The sequence below is a fragment of the Erpetoichthys calabaricus genome, chromosome 11 (assembly GCF_900747795.2).
Source record: "Erpetoichthys calabaricus chromosome 11, fErpCal1.3, whole genome shotgun sequence".
Classification (NCBI taxonomy): Eukaryota; Metazoa; Chordata; class Cladistia; order Polypteriformes; family Polypteridae; genus Erpetoichthys; species Erpetoichthys calabaricus.
The window spans coordinates 59,470,172-59,487,224 of NC_041404.2; the positions used below are offsets into that span (position 1 = coordinate 59,470,172).

Below are 17,053 nucleotides of genomic sequence, written 5' to 3' on the forward strand. Positions count from 1 at the left end.
ACCTCGCTTTATCCTGCTTTTGTTTCAATGACACCTGGTCCGTGGTGATTATATTCTCCCTTTTTCGAGTACTAATTTCCATTTGTTTGCGATACTGTGATCTTTACTGTACTGTCAATAATGCATCACTGTAATGTGATCCACCTATGCTGTATAGTTTGGACGTGTGAGGATGACGTACGTTTAATACGGAGCGTCCGCCCGTGTCACTCTGGGGCCCCCCATTGTTAATACGGAGCTTCTTCCGTACTATCATGCAGTGCATTGTGGACCACTGTCGTGTTTCCCGTTTCACTTTGTAGCTCGGTCAGTCGAGCGGTTTCTTTTTGGAGCCGTGCCTGCCTGGTTTGCGGCATGTCAGACGGTTTGTAGTCTCTCCCGTTTCGCTCTGGGGCGGGGGGGCTTTGTGTGGCGCCTGCGCACTATGTCTCCTGCGTCCATGGGCAGGTCCCTACGTCCATATCCGGTTTACCATTCTCGGTTAGTAATATGGATTTCTCGGACCTCTGTAAAAAAGCTCAATTTTGCCTTTGGACAAATAAAGTACTAACTAATTGACAAACTATTGCCACACATGCACTTCTGAGGGTCACTGTTCGGGCACATCACAGGTAAGCACTACCCCTTTGGGACACAAGAGGGTGATGCTGCTGATGATATTATCTCATCTTTCATCCATCATTGCTGTCCATCAATCCGACGATAACGCTGTCCATCCATTTGTCTATCTTCATCTATCCCCCTCTTATGTGTACACTGGTGGGAGAATAGGTCAGTTTGGGAAAAGCAGACCTGGGGGGACGATGGGCAAGGGAATTGCCCCCCAGGCGCAGTGGGTTAGTATCAAGGGTGATGTCTTGCCATTCTCTCCTACATTGTTGTTGAAAGTGATGGACTCCTTCAATGATTGTCCATCTCCAAAGCGCACGGTCCCCGGCAAGTGTCTCAAGCTGCATATATGGAATGGAGCACACCTTGAGAGGAACACTTCAAGTAGTCCCTTCCAGCATTTCTTTGGTCCACCTTGAAGCCGAGACTCATCCACGTGGATAATGTTTCTTTCACCCATAGCCCGGAGAAACCAGCCAGTGTGGGCAACTGACTCTGCTCCTTTCTGGTCCTCTGACTATAAAGCTGAGGTGCTCCTGAGAGGTGTTGGTTCCATTCTGGGAAGAGCAGACGGCAGGATGGGGCTCCTACCTGATAAAGTGACTACCCTGCAGTGCCCTCAGCCCTACCTGGCAGTATTGCTTTTACTTTGTTCTTGTTATTCACACCATCGAGCAGCGGTTTATTTTTGGCATTTGTCAGTTATTAAAAGGGGTGACCCGGTTGGTGCCCCAACATTTCTTTTGTGGATGTGTGTGTTCCCTCGTTCTATCTACACTATCTATTAATAGTGGTACACTTAATAGATAGTTAATGTACAATTTACACCAAACAAATCGTAAAGATTTTACAGTTAAATAATGGAAAGGTACATACTTTTCTGCAGTGGCAGCATCACAGCTGCCACTCTGTAGCACAGCTGCAGCCAACTTATTTGTGTCGTCACTGCAGAGAGAAAAAGTCAACTGTAAAGAAAGTTAAAGTGTGGAACAGTTTGAAATGAATGGGATAATACTAAATGCTTTTATACCAATAAAAGTCTTGTCTTGTCGTACTTGACTGTTCAGATGATTTTGCTTCCTCCTTTAATATACACATACGGTACACCTAAATTTAATATATAGAAAATACAATTCAGACAAACAAGTGCTAACCAAAGCTCAGTGTAATGAATAACAGTTACAATATCCCACAATGAAAAGCTGCGTCTACATGCATACTGGGCCAGTCCTACCAGATAGGGGACTTTGGGGTCACCTAGGATGGCAAAACTTAGGTTTGGCATTTTGTTTAAACAACACTGACCCTGACTTGCAAACACTCCACATCTGGCACAACAGTCTGGTGATCTGTACACTGTAAAAAATAAATCTTGCATGTGTGAAAAATAATAACAAAAAATAGCTAACTATACACAAAACAATCATTACTTTAATTAATAAAAATGGGTTTTACCCTTTTTATTGATTATTTAATTCTAATTCAATAAAAAAATTTAAAATAATGTTAACTTATTATTTTTCTTAAAATGTAAACATTTTTATAACTTATTCTAAGTAAAAAAAACTATACTGTGAATTGAACACATTTAAGCTAAGTTAAATTTAATGACACGGCACTTCCTCTCACATCTGATCTTTACGACAATGCATTCAGCTGTAACGCTTATCCATAATAAGAGTTATTTTACTAGGAATGTGTAAGTATAAAGAATAATAATTCCATAATGAGTAACTAGTATTTCATTTCGTATAGTTACAGACGTAAGCATTTGTTGTTTTCATGAAACCTTTCCCATCATGTGGGAAACATGGCGAGCGAGGTAGCGTCTTTCTAACAACCTACCTCGTTGGGTTGCTTTAAAAAGCAGGCACATTTCTCGGATAGTTACGTATGTTCATATTTTTTTTTTTATCGTTTAAAACTTTTATTTTACACAGAAAAAGAAAATGACACTTTGAGATAAGTTTGAGAACGCTATGGCGTTTGTCCTAAATTACGACCTGTAAACAACATAAAAAGACGCTTGCTTAACCGTCACGGTATTATCTGACCTCTTATTTAATTAGTGTTCTACATAGGTCATGGATTTTCTGGTTAATTTTTAATACTGTGATTTATTTAGCGATGTTTGATTACCTATGTCCTATTTTATTTCAGGATTTTCGCTATCACATTGTGTGGAACAGCCCGGACACAGACAGGTAGACAAGATGTTATCACCCAACACACGTTTATTATTCATATTTACAATTACTGAAGTGCACAATCCCAGTGCCGCAGCACCAATCACCCCTCAAGTCCTTGGCCACAGCACAATGCCTTCTAGTCTCTGGTCCGCCTCCACTCCTCTCCACCAAGCTTCGTCCTTCTCCTCTCCCGACTCTTGCCTATGACAGGAGGGAGGCGGCCCCTTTTATACACCCCGGATGGACTCCAGGTGCATCCTAAGGGCTTCTATAGCCAGACCCCTGTGTGGCGGAAGCTCTGGCGGTGTATCCAGAAATCCTCCAGGTGTCCCCAATCCTCTTCCCCCCAGCACTTCCGGGTGTGGCGTTAGTGCTGAGGTCCAGGGCTCCCAAGGCATCAGGGCGCCCCCTGGCGGTGACCATGGGCCCCTACAGGGTAGAACTTCCAAGCTCTGTACCCGTGGCCCCCAAAGCAACCAGGGCGGACGGCCCCTTGTGTTCTGGAGGAGCCAGCCATGGAGCCATGAACCCCAGCCGGGTGCCACAACATACTGAGAAGTAGTGGAAAAGGCGGCCATTCATTTAAGCGGATATGTTGGCGTAAATGCAGGAAGTGTTTGAAGAGCGGCATCTGCTGCAGGATTTCACTCTTTCGCCATCTACATTTCCTTCCCGTTTACCACTCATTCCTGGGACATTATTTGATTGACATATACTTTTTGTGTAAGTTTAAAAAAAGAAAAGAAAATTTGCATTGAGATTTGAATGTCAGTAATTCAGTAAAAATTATCCTCAGACATTTGATTTAATTTTCCTTTGAAAATATAACTCCGTTGTTGTGACTATCTGTGTATGTTCAAATAAATAAAGATATATGGAATTTTAGCATGTATTTGTTATACAGTCATTACTGTCCAGCGTTGCATTATTACTCCTTTTTTTTGAGTACTGTAATTCAAATGAAAATTGGAGTAAAATAAAACCATTTTTGCCACTATTTATATTTAATCAAACTCATTTATTTTAGGTAAATTTGAGTAAATTAATAAATGAAGTTTACTCAATAGTGCAGTATATTAAATCTACTCCAAAATATTGCTTGTAATTTGTTGCCTTATTTTTTTTAAGTACTTTTAACGCATTACTGTATTTTTTACAGTGTAAGCAGCAATATGGTCTCATGCCAGGAAAGAGTACTACAGATGTGATGTCTGCTTTAAGAGTGTTGATGGAGAAGTACAGAGATGGTCAGAAGAAGTTGCATTGCATGTTTGTGGACTTTGAGAAAGCGTATGATGGGGTGGCTAGAGAGGAGTTATGGTACTAGAAGCCAAGAGTATCGGAAAAGTATGTGAGGAAGGTGCAGGATATGTATGTAGGACATAACGTTGTGACTGCAGTGAAGTCTGGCTCAAGATGAGAGTGGGATTACATCGGGGATCGGCTCTGAGCCCTTTCCTATTTGCAGTGGTGATGGACAGGTTGACAGGTGAAATCAGACAGGACTCTCCGTGGGCTGTGATGTTTGCGGATGACATTATGATCTGTAGTGAGAATAGACAGCAGGTAGAGATGAACCAGGGGAATGAGAGTCAGTAGGAGTAAGACCAGGTACATGTGCATGAATAAGAGGTGGAAGGGTGTGACTGCAAGGAGCAGAGGGGGTGACGGTAGATGCATTTAGATACTTGGGTTCAACAGTCTAAAGCAACGGAGAATGCGGCAGAAAGGTGAAAAAGAGATTGCAGGAAGGGTGTGGAGAAGAGTAGCAGGAGTGATTTGTGATAGAAGAATAACTGCAAGACTGAAAGGGAAGGTCTATAAAACAGTAGTGAGGCCAGCTACAGTATGTTGTTTGATTTGGAGACGGTGACACTGACGAAAAGACAGGAAGCAAAGCTAGAAGTGACGGAGTTGAAGATGCTGGGATTTTTGCTTGGAGTAACAAGGGTAGACAGGATTGGGGATGAGGATATTAGAGGGACAACACAGGTACGATAGTTTGGTGACCAACTGAGAGAGGCTACATTGAGATGGTTTAGATACATGCAGAGGAGAAATGAGGGGTGTATCGGGAAAAGAATGTGGGGGGATGGAGCCACCAGGCAAGAGGAAAAAAGGAAGACCAGAGAGGAGGACTTGAAGGCAGTCGGTGTGGCAGAAAATGATGTAAGACGGCGTTTCTCAACCTTTAAGTATTTGCGACCCGGGTTTTCATTTTTTTGAAACCCTAATAAAATGTATTCCTATATTTTTTGCTGTCGATACACCGCTACAAGTTTAAAATTTCCCTACGAATAGCGAAATTACGCCCCACAGGTTGAGAACCACTGATGTAAGAGATAGGGTTAGATGGATGATCCGCTGTGGTGACCCACTAAATGAGAGCAGCCGAAAGAAGAAGAAGTCGTCTGACTCCCATTAACCTTAGCCATACCGGGGGCTGAAATCCTCATTAGTTCATCAGAATCATGGAATCGATTTGCTTGGTGCTGTTGTAGGTAGTGGACGTCGATACTTAACACTTGAACACTTGTCTGACCATTTTCAAACTGAATCTATTCATAAACACGTCACCGTGTTAGCACACTGTCTCTGTGTTGTGTAGAAGGCCTTCTGTGGATTTTGGCCCCTGATACACCTTGTAGATGTTATATTTCAGGAAACACTGGCTGGGGTTCAAATCTTTGTTTTACGGTTTCTTTATTTGTTAGATTCTTTTGTTAATGTTGTGAATTATGTTAGAGATTTATTATTATTTTATGTATTGTATTATTTGGGTAGGGTGTTGTTTGGTTTCTTTGTGTATAAGCTGTCTGTGCTGTGTGCCTCGTGTTTTGTGGGTTGTCACCAAGAGGCAGGGCCACCTGCCAATCACCACCAGGAGCAACCCACCACCCTATATATTCAGAGAGTTTCCCACTGTCCCTGGTGGTTCATTTCCAATGCGCTAGGGAGATGATGAGTGTTCTTGTGTTTTGTTGTGCTTTTGCTTTTTGATATTACTGGATCTTGTTTGACCATTTTGCATGATGAGTTTTGACTTTGCTACTGGATTCTGTCTTGGGACTTGTTGGTCTTGAATTGCCCTTGTTGGCATCTCCTTTTTTCCTTGTGTGCTCCACAGAGCTTCATGTACTTCCAGAGCATTTTTGTGCTACATCTTTTATAACATATTCTACGTGACCCCTTTTTTTATCTAGCTTAGGTTTTTGGCAGGATTTCAGTGAGCGCTCAGTGGGTACACAGCAGCATTGGAGCATGAGGTAGCAAAAGTTGGGTTGTGAATCAGTGCATTAAAAAGCAAGATACCACATGGAGGATACTCCAGTGCCAGCACCTCCATCTACGTAGGTCAACAACGTCTTGAGGAAGTGTCTCACTTCACCTACCTCAATAACATTGTGGTGACATATGGTGGGTCCAATCAAGACAAACTATATTGAATTAGGAAGGCAAAGGCTGTTATGCGCAGCATGGGGTCCATCTGGAAATCCAACAGCATTTCCCTACCAACTAAAATACGCCTTCTGAATTCAATTGCAATTCCTACTGCTATCTATGCCAGTGAAACGTGGAAAGCAACTGCAACCATCGTGAAACGGTTGAACATTAGAACACTCTAGACGAGAACAGGCCATTCAGCCCAACAAAGCTCGCCTGTCTTGTCCACTTATTTCTTCCAAAAAAACATGAAGTCGAGTTTTGAAAGTCTCTAAAGACCTACTGTTTACCACACTACTTGGTCACTTATCCCAAGTTTCTATCGTTCTTTGTGTAAAGAAAAACTTCCTAATGTTTGTGCAAAATTTCCCCTTAAGTTTCCAACTGTGTCCCTGTGTTCTTGATGAACTCATTTTAAAATAATAGTCTCGATCCACTGGACTAATTCCCTTCATAATTTGAAACAATCATGTCACCTCTTAATCTTCTTTTCCTTAAACTGTAAAGGCTCAACTCTTTTAATCTTTCCTCATAACTCATCCCCTGTAACCCTGGAATCAGCCGTGTCGCTCTTCTCTGGACCTTCTCTTGTGCTGTTATGTCCTTTTTGTAGCCTGGAGACCAAAACTGCACCCAGGACTCCAGATGAGGCCTCACCAGTGTGTTATAAAGCTTGAGCAGAACCTCCTGTGACTTGTACTCCACACATCAAGGCGCTATATAACCTGACATTCTGTTTGCCTTCTTAATGACTTCTCAACACTGGCTGGTAGTCGATAGCTTAGAGTCCATTATGACTCCTAAGTCCTTCTCATAAGGTCTACTCTCAATTTTCAGACTGCCCATTGTGTACTCAAGGAAAACATTTTTACTTCATATATGTAATTCTTGACATTTACTGACATTATATTTCATCGTCCAGAAATCTGCCCAAGCCTGTCTGCTGTCCAAGTCCTTCTGTAATGATATAACGGATTCCAAATTATCTGCTAATCCACCTATCTTGGTATCATCTGCAAACTTAACCTTCTTCTTACTTATATTCCTTTCTAAATCATTTATAGATATTAAAAATAGCAGCAGCCCTAGCACTGCCCCCTGCTGGTCACCACTCTTATCAGCCAATTCTGATGAGGTTCCTCACACCCTCATCACCTCTGCTTCCTGTGTCTGAGCCAATTCTGCATCCATCTAAAAACATCACCCTGAACTGCCACTTCTTTTAATTTGATGCCCACCCTCTCATGTGGCACCTTATCAAATGCTTTCTGGAGCAACAGTGTCTCTGATGGATCCTTTGTATCTCATGCCGTGACCATGTCAGAAATGAAGAAGTGTATCGTCAATCTGCCACTTACCCTCTAGGCTGACATTGTCACTGAATGCCGGTTTCAGTTCACAGGCCACATTCTCTACATACTCCTAGAATGCCTACCAAAAGTGGCCTGCTCTGTGCCACCAGTGCATGGGAAATGGAAGCAATGGTGATTGAGGCAAACCTGGTGGCACACTTTTCTCGAAGACTTTTGTGCAGTCAACTTGGCATCGGGGGAAACCGAAGTCACTGCTCCTGACTGAGCTCAATGGTGCAGGAGGAAGTAAGTCTAAGCAAGTAAGTAACATTCTGACCTGTCATTGTTTACACATGTCTTAAGCAACTATTATCATACACTGATAATTTCTGTATTATTTATATCTATTATTTATTATTTATTTATTATATTACATATCTTACACATCGATATTGCTGCTACTTCTTTGTCTTGTCTTGTTTGTGTTTTAATTTTAATTTAAATTTTAATTCTATTTTTAAATTATTATTTGCACGTCAAGTTGTTACACTGTGGACCCTGAGCTTCGCAATTTCGTCTATCTGTATACTTGTATATGGTTGAGATGACAATAAAGTTCACTTTGACTTTGACTTGACTTTGACTTTCCTCTGCTAGTGGCCATTTTTGGAAGTGCTTTTGGGACTTTCAGTGCTACTCTTAACAATAAAGAGGGAATACAATATCAAAAGAAATATATTACAATAATCCTACATTCTCTGTAAGAGCTGTGTAAAGTGAGAAATACATTGTCTGAGGGGCTTCAATTAAAATTTTGTCTGGCGCAGCAAAAACACTACAGGAGATCTTGCATGTCTTCAAATGAAGGATTTTAATTCTACTTTTGATTTTAAAGAGCATGAGAAATGTTACAAAAGATAGCAGCCCATTCAATAATAACTCATTACATTTATATAGCACTTTTCTCAGTACTCAAAGCGGCTTTCCACACAGGGAGGAACTGGGAAGCGAACCCACAATCTTCCACAGTCTCCTTACTGCAAAACAGTGGCACTACCACTGCACCACCTGTGAGGACAATATTCAGTACATCTGTTTAGTCAGTCAGTCATTTTCCAACCCGCTATATCCTAACACTGGGTCACGGGGGTCTGCTGGAGCCAATCCCAGCCAGCACAGGGCGCAAGGCAGGAAACAAACCCCGGGCAGGGTGCCAGCCCACTGCAGGGCACACACACACCCACACACACGCCAAGCACACAGTAAGGACAATTTAGGATTGCCAATGCACCTGACCTGCATGTGTTTGGACTGTTGGAGGAAACCCAGGCAGACACGGGGAGAACATGCAAACTCCACGCAGGGAAGAGAACCCAGGTCTCCTTACTGCGAGGCAGCAGCGCCACCGTGCCTCCCCATATCTGTTTAGCCAAAAGTAATTTTACTCCAATAGCTTATCAAGCCAGTTTGAGAAGCCATCAGTGCAATTCTGTTAACCTTCCTCTTATGTTAGCTTTCTGTTCCTATCTCTTATGTTAACGGGTCGGTTTTGACCCGTGTCTTTAATCAGCCATATTACCCTCAAAACAATTATTTATCATCCAATTTTTTTCCTTACCTCTTGGTTACTTTGTTACGCTTCCTTGTCCATTAAAAGAATGTTTTTAATATTTTTGCTGTGACCTCATGAGCTTTTACTTTAACAGCATACCTCTCGTTTTCAATTTTAAAAAATGATTAAATGAACCTCAAGAGAATTATTTAAATAAATAAAAGGTTGTTATGTTACAACCTGACTATTACTGAGGGGTATCAGAACACATCTCTTAAATAAATTTGTTATCTATATTTTTTATTATAATATTAATTACTATAGTAACATCTATGGTGTTACGGGTCAAATTTGACCCATATATATTTATTTCAAAGAAAAAGGCAAAAAAGTATTTTCAAAAATAACTTTAATATAAATGGAAAGCTAAACAAGTAAATCTCAAAATGTGGATTTGCAAGGTCAAACAAACAACGAACAATCAAGCAAATCAAACCAATAGAAATGAGGCACTAGTTCCAAAAAACGTCTTTGTGTGCAAGAACATGCTTGTGCATTTAGATGCAAAAAGTGAGACTTTTAGTGTGTTCTTTGCAAATCTGTTTTTTGCAGTAGAAGCAGAGTACGTTTGTCATTCTGTCTTTATTGCTAGGGCAGACCTGACACCTCTTTCTTTTAGAATCAGGTGGCCTCAGTGGGGTTGTGGCTGTGGCTGTGTAGGTTGATGTTGAGGCAGTGCTGGCCGAAGAGGATGCTGGCACTGATGCTCTTTGTGTTGCTGATGGTGTGGAAGGAGTGCTACGTGAGCTCTGCAGCTGTCTGACCAAGGCTGCAGCGGCTGGGTCCTGGGGCACCCGTTCTCTTCGCTCAATGTGTGCCTTGACAAGGGAACTTCCTAACTCCTCAAGAAACATTCTCCTCTTGTTTTTTCTGGTTGAGTTCCACCCTAGGTGAATGTGGGTCCACAACACAAATGCATTGTATGCAGACACATCTAGAATGTTATAAAACACAACCATTGGCCATCTCCTGGTCATTCTCTGGCAAGTGTAGGTGGCAGTCAGATTGTCCAGGTTGTCCACTCCACCTTTTTTTTTATTATAGTCCAAGATAATTATGGGCTTTTTGTCACTTGCTGATGACACAGCATAAGTATCACACTCCGGTGTTTTTTTGGACAAAATGAAACAACCGTGGTGGTGTCTGTAAAAGCAAATTTTGAAGAAAGTGGAGCCCTGTCCTTCACCTGCAAAATTTCGGCAGGCAGCTCAGGTTTATTTTTTTTTTACTGTGCCCACCATGGTAAGTTTCCACCTGAGAAGTTCTTGTCCAAGGTCATAGCTGGTAAAGAAATTGTCACATGTGATATTGTGACCCCGCAGTCCAGTAGTCATATTGAGGACTACACATTTTCCTTGATTTTTCTCAGGAATGCCACTTGCATGTTTGCCTGTGTAAATCTGCAGATTCCATGCATAGCTGGTTTTTGCATCACAGGCTGCCCAAATTTTTATGCCGTATTTCCCTGGCTTACTAGGCATGTACTGCTGGAAAGGGCATTTTCCACGGAAAGGGACAAAACGTTCATCTACTGTTACCTCTGGCCCTGGGTTGAACATCAGTGGAAGGAGCTGCACCCACCTTTCCCAGACATCCCTGATGGGAGCAACCTTGTCAGATTTTTCTCTAGTTTCTCTGTTGTCAAATCTAAGGACTCTTGATATCATTCGAAATGACTGAAGTGACATTGTTGCCCGGAAAATATTTCAGCCTGTTGACGCATCCCAGAGACTATCAGTGGCCTCATTGCTGGATTTGTAAACACCAGCAAGAAGAAGAACACCAATATAAGCATCCAGGTATCCCTCATCAATGTCATTCCACATGTCGCCATGAACCTTTTTTCCTTCAAGGTTTGTCATAGCAATCATGACTTTCTTTAGTGACAATGGCATAAACAGTTCAAAACATGTCTTGATGTCACTTACTCTCGTCACAGCAAACCTTGTGATTCCAGGGGTCATTTTGATGACATTTGCAGCAGCTGCCCTGCAAGGTAAGTCAGGAGGTACTGAGCTCCAACAGATGTTACCACTTTTGGATTTGAACGTTTCAGCAGGAGTGAGTGCAGATTCAGCATCGGTGACCTCCTCATCAGACTCATCAGATGTGTCTGTGCCTTCTGGTAGATACTCTACAATGTCTTCCTCCTCGGAAACCTGCTCATCTGGATCACTATACTGTTCTGTGTCCTCTGCCTCATTTTCAGAAAAGATATGATCCAGAGCTTGGCTTACTGTAAATCTTCTTCTCATTTTTGACTGCTGCAAACAGGAGATGTGTACTCTGCAAGTCACCAACGCTAAACTAAATTTGTCTTATGCAAGCCTTCCATGTCTGAACATGTCTGTCTTTGTTTGTTTGTTTTGTTTGTTCAGGTAACGAGACACACAGGCAAAGAGAGAAGCCCCTCAAAGTGTGTTTAGGATTTTTGTTTTGACCCTAACTATTGTTTTATAACCTTAAATTATAACTGGGTCAAAACTGACCCTACCAACACAAAGGGAATCATTTTCACCAGAGCATTTTATAATTTAGTACAATTGTTTTTTTTTTTTTGTTTTATTTTAATTAAATACAGATTCCTGACAAAGTCAAAAAGCCTTGATGCAATAAACACTATTAGGTAGTAGTTTTATACATTTAAAAAGTAAAACGGGTCGGTGCTGACCCTAACACAAGAGGAAGGTTAAAAAGCACAATATTCCTACCTTTCTGTGCACTTTTCTTTTGGGCAATCTAGAAAATAAAAATAACTTGATGCACAAATACAATTACTGCAGAAAAAAAAAATCATCATTCCTACCCATTAGCTTTTTAAAAAAAATAATAATTCATACTCACTTGTTTTCAGTGAGGTATTTCACTGATAGACTTGATTTATCCGGACCTTCCAATGACTAAAAAGGAATATTTAAAAAATCATCAATTAAAATGCATAACAAAGCACAGTGGTTTAAAAATCATTTAAAGTAATTGCTTACCAGAGTATGAGAAGGTTCAAGGTTATCAGATTCCTGCCTTTTACTTGTGTTGACTGCACAATTTGCAGGATAGTCCTTTGTGTCCACTGTAAAATAATAAAACTTGGTGCTCTACATGGTGATGTGTCTTAAAGCTGTTTCTACATTTTATTTATTTGGCCGATACGCCTTTATCCAAAGCAACGTATGACATTTGAGATACTATTGGTTCCATTTCTTTTGTTTTTCCCAGTTGGAGCACAGGTGGGCGTAATGACTTGCTCAGGGTCCCACAGTGTCAGTGGTGGGATTTGAATACACAGCCTCAGGGTTTGAGGTCCAAAGCCTTAACACTAGTGTGCTACACTGCCTGCCTGTTTCTCTGTGATTCTACTTTACATTACCTAACTTTACCAATTAATGTTTTTAAGTGGTTATTTGTACACTGAATGTTCCAATTAAGTAACCTAAAATTTCTTAGTTAAGTTTGAAATACACTGTAAAGGACAAAATGCATGGGCTGGTGTCCTGGCCGGGACTGGCTCAATTCCCTGAATTAGCTGGGAGGCCAATCTACCCATGAGATCAGGGGAAGCTTTGTTTCAAAGCTCTATGCTCTGCCAACCTGCTAGATGGCAGCATGCCTGGGCTTCAGCACCCATTCAGATACCCGCAGGGAATGGTGGGAAATGTAGTGCAGTGGAATAGCCCTGCTGAGGTCTGTGGGTGCCTCAGAGGGTGCTACACGGAGTACGCTCCCTACATTATGGGACTTCTGATTGATCCAGAGTACTTCCATCGGGATATGCCCTGGCATTGAAAGTATTCCTGGGTCCAAGGTAAAAGGAGCTGCTTGAATTCATCCAGATGACTTGGAGTTGGATGTGGAAGATAGTCAAAGCTCACCAGAAGAAGAAGAATTAAGATTGTGTTGTGTTTATACCAATTTTAGAACCTTTGAATAAGATATTATATGAAAATAAACCTTTTTTATTATATTGGGACTAGAGTCTGTGCAGTTGTGTCTATGGTTTAGGGTTCTGCAATGCCCCCTGCTGGTCACAACATGTAATCCAACACATGACATTGTAGTTTGTTTTTTTTTCTCAACTACAGTATAATATCTCACAACTTACCATGTAGGCAGAATTGTTCCATCCTGCCAATGTAGAGTTTAATTGGCACATGGCGTTTGCCTACCGTGTTATAATATTTTTGGACAGTAAAGGGTCTGGTGGTCCCTGGAATGTTAACAACTTGTTTTCCATCTGGGTAGAGAAGCAGATAGGGGCCATCTGACATGTTCCGATAAACATCTTTAAGTTCCTTCTCAGCTATTGCTAACAAGTCAGTTGCAGAAATGCCAGGATCAACAGAAATAGCCAAAGTCTCTCCTCTTTGGATTTTTAAATTCTGATGACTCCGTTGCATAAGTCCAACTGATATCTGGGAGGACATAATCCAAAGGAAAACTTCAAACTTACTTTTCAACCTATTAGGTTGAGGGAAGTTAAGAAAAAGTAAACCCAAATAGCTTACCTTCACTACCATCTTTGCTTGAACTTTATTCACTCCAAATGAACGTGTAGTTCTATTTTGATTCTTTTCAAGTTTGAATTTCTGGGAAGCTTTCATTGTTGGCAATTTGGCATCATAAGCATCAAAACATTAATGAAAATAGTTACAACAGGGAAAAATAACAAATCCCTAATATTCAAACCATCAAGTAATCTAAAGCATGTCGTTTAAATGAGCTTAGAATTCTCTAATAGACTCACCTGGGCTTTTCTGGCCATCCGTAGAAGTGGCAGGGCCTCCAGGGCTTTCATCTGGAAGTGGGTTGGCATTCGGTTGAGACTTAACAGATTTCCAATAAAAACTGCAGTAGGAACACGACTCTCTAATAAAAGAGCCATGAAATGGACAAACCATCTGAACTTGGTGCTGAAAAAAAAGTTTCAAATATAAGCCCTAAAATCTGCAGATACAGGAAAAGTCTGAATATCCAGTTCAATCAATTATGAAGAAATGGAAAGAGCATGGCAGAGCTGGAAATCTGCTAGAGCAGCCTGCCCACAAAAACCTAAGATGACAAGTGATAGAGACCACAAAGAGACCTCTAAGAACTATGATGAGTAACAAACTACAGTGGCTCACATTGGAATGACTGTACAGACGGCAACTGTGCCAGGGTGCTTCACCAGCTTTATAGAGAATGGCAAAGAGAACAAATGCACAGTACATGACAGCACAAGGCACACGGGAGGCTAGAAGGTTCTGATGAAAACAAAATGAACATTTTTGGCCAACAGACTAAATGCCATGTTACATCTATCTATCTATCTATTGATATTTTGTAATCAATTGTAGGCACAGAGCTGGACAGTCTGACATCCATGGCAGAGCGACGGGCGCTGAGCAGACTCCTGTCAATTATGGAGAATCCACTGCATCCACTAAACAGGATCATCTCCAGACAGAAGAGCAGCTTCAGAGACAGACTGCTGTCACCGTCCTGCTCCACTAACAGACTGAGGAGATCGGTCCTCCATCACAATATGAGACTCTTCAATTCCACCCGGGGGGGTAAACGTTAACATTATATAAAGTTATTGTCTGTCTATTATACCTGCATTGTTATCACTCTTTAATTTAATATTGTTATTATCAGTATGCTGCTGCTGGAGTATGGGAATTTCCCTTTGGGATTAATAAAGTATCTATCTATCTATCTATCTATCTATGTTATATAGTGCCTTTCACATCTATCTGTTAGATATATAGTGCCTTTCACATCTATCCATCTTTCTAACAGATATATAGTGCCTTTTACATCTATCTATCTAACACAGATAGATGGATAGATAGATAGATAGATAGATGTGAAAGGCACTATCTATCTATCTATCTATCTATCTATCTATCTATCTATCTATCTATCTATCTATCTATCTATCTATCTATCTATCTATCTATCTATCTATCTATCTATCTATCTATCATACAGTGCATTTTCTATCTATCTATCTATGTGTTATATAGTGCCTTTCACATCTATCCTTCTAGCTTTCTTTAACATTATCTCACTTGGAGTGCTGTGCAAGTATACAATTCTATGTGTTACCTCATGTGTTGTAAGGATGTTTAAACTCTGGTGCAAAATTCCAGAAGTGGTTGGTTATGGCATACTCACATCATCGCTCTTTAAAAGCTACATTTTCTCTATAGCCAAGAAAAATAACAGTACCAACATTTTCATTTTGACTGACAGTGCATAGCTTTTTGGTGTAAATGGATTGATCACTAATATTATTCTCTGGCACATTGATATTTTATTATGAGGTCATTATTGTGCAGTGTTTCCAAAACATTCAACCTTTCCTGGGATGTGTGTGAACGCCATCTTCTGGCAGCTCCAAGTGAGTCAGGACTGCTTACAAGTACTAGGAAAACTGATAAAATACTTTTACTTCTAAGTATAGGACTGTGTCCTACTCTGAGATGTTTCATGAATATGGGCCCAGATCTCAGTCCAACTGAAAATGTGTGACCGGACTGGATGTTCACATGAGATCTTCATGACACCTGACAGAGCTTGATTTGAATTGCAGAGCTAACAGAATGAGCATGCAGACTTGATATCCATGGCTGCCATCTACTAAATACTGACTGCCTGAGGGTGAATACATATTATTTGTCATTCACTTAGACCACTTAGCAGAGATCTGTTTTCGCTTTGACATTAAAGAGTCTTTGTGTAAAAAGACACCCCATTCAAAGCACTGGGATTCACTGGTGTATGAAAACAAATGTGAAAACCTCTGAGGAGGTGAACGCTTTTTATAAGCTCTGTACTTTTCCCATTTTGACCTGAGCCTCACATGATTGCTTTAGCTGTGCTGGGCGAGCGTCCTGCAGTGTTCTGCTGTTGCATTAGTAGTTGCTTTTGAACACACTCTGAACATTAGGTTATGGCTTCTTACCAGTGAGGTGAGTGCTGAATACCATGAGGTGTACATATTGACACATGTATTCAGAGTGTACCCCAGTAGGGGTGGGTCATTTTTTTGAATGGATTTCTTTTGAAATTGGTTTACCATGTAGTTAATTTTCAATATATGTTTAATATTTCCCTGGGCTAGGATTTCTTGTGAAAAGGATCTAATTAACACACAAGGTAGGCTTTCAATTTATTTATTTATTATTTAGTGCATGGCTTTGTCTGTTATTCTTATTCTGAAAACAGAATAAATTAGTGTTAATATTTAAACCAAAATGCAGCCAGTGTTTTATGTTTAAAACAGAACTACATAAATAAACACTCCTTATAAAATCACTGTAAAATCGAACACAGTATTTGATAATAGTAATATTACTGGTTGTCATGCTAGATCAGTGTTATATTCAGTTTCAGTATTGAACTTTTAATTTTGGCTTTTGCAGGTTTACTTTACAATGACCTTTTTTTTAAAGGCTGTTTATACACTCACCGGTCATTTTATTAGGTACACCTCTTCAACTGATTGTTAACGTAAAAATCTAATCAGCCAGTCACATGGCAGTAACTAAATACTTTTTGGCATGTAGACACTGTCATGATGGCATCAGAATGGGAAGAAAGGTGACTGAAGTGGCCTGGTTATTGGTGGCAGGCAGGCTGCTCTGAGTATTTAACAAACTGCTGACCTACTGGGATTTTCACACACAACCACCTCTAGGGTTTACAGAGAATGGTCTGAATAAGGGAAAATATCCAGTGAGTGGCAGTCCTCTGCATCTCTGAGCACACAGGACATCAAACCTTGAAGCAGGTGGGTTACAGCAGCAGGAGACCCCACCGGGTGCCACTCCTGTCAGCTAAGAACAGGCAACTGAGGCTACAATTCACACGGGCGCACCAAAATTGGACAATTTGGAAGACTGGAAAAATGTTACCCGGTCTGA

General features: G+C 40.7%; 1 protein-coding gene and 1 long non-coding RNA gene across 3 annotated transcripts in view; both read right to left on the minus strand.

The window, feature by feature from the left end:
• Nucleotides 1-17,053, minus strand: part of LOC114660439 (serine protease inhibitor Kazal-type 1-like) — an 821,621-nt gene that overhangs the window by 15,472 nt on the left and 789,096 nt on the right. The window lies entirely within an intron of this gene.
• LOC114660431 (uncharacterized) lies at nt 1,640-12,519 on the minus strand. Its single transcript, XR_007936322.1, has 4 exons — nt 12,131-12,519; nt 11,991-12,046; nt 11,858-11,885; nt 1,640-1,716 (listed from the first exon to the last, which is right to left on the minus strand). It is a non-coding gene; the product is annotated as an uncharacterized LOC114660431 (long non-coding RNA).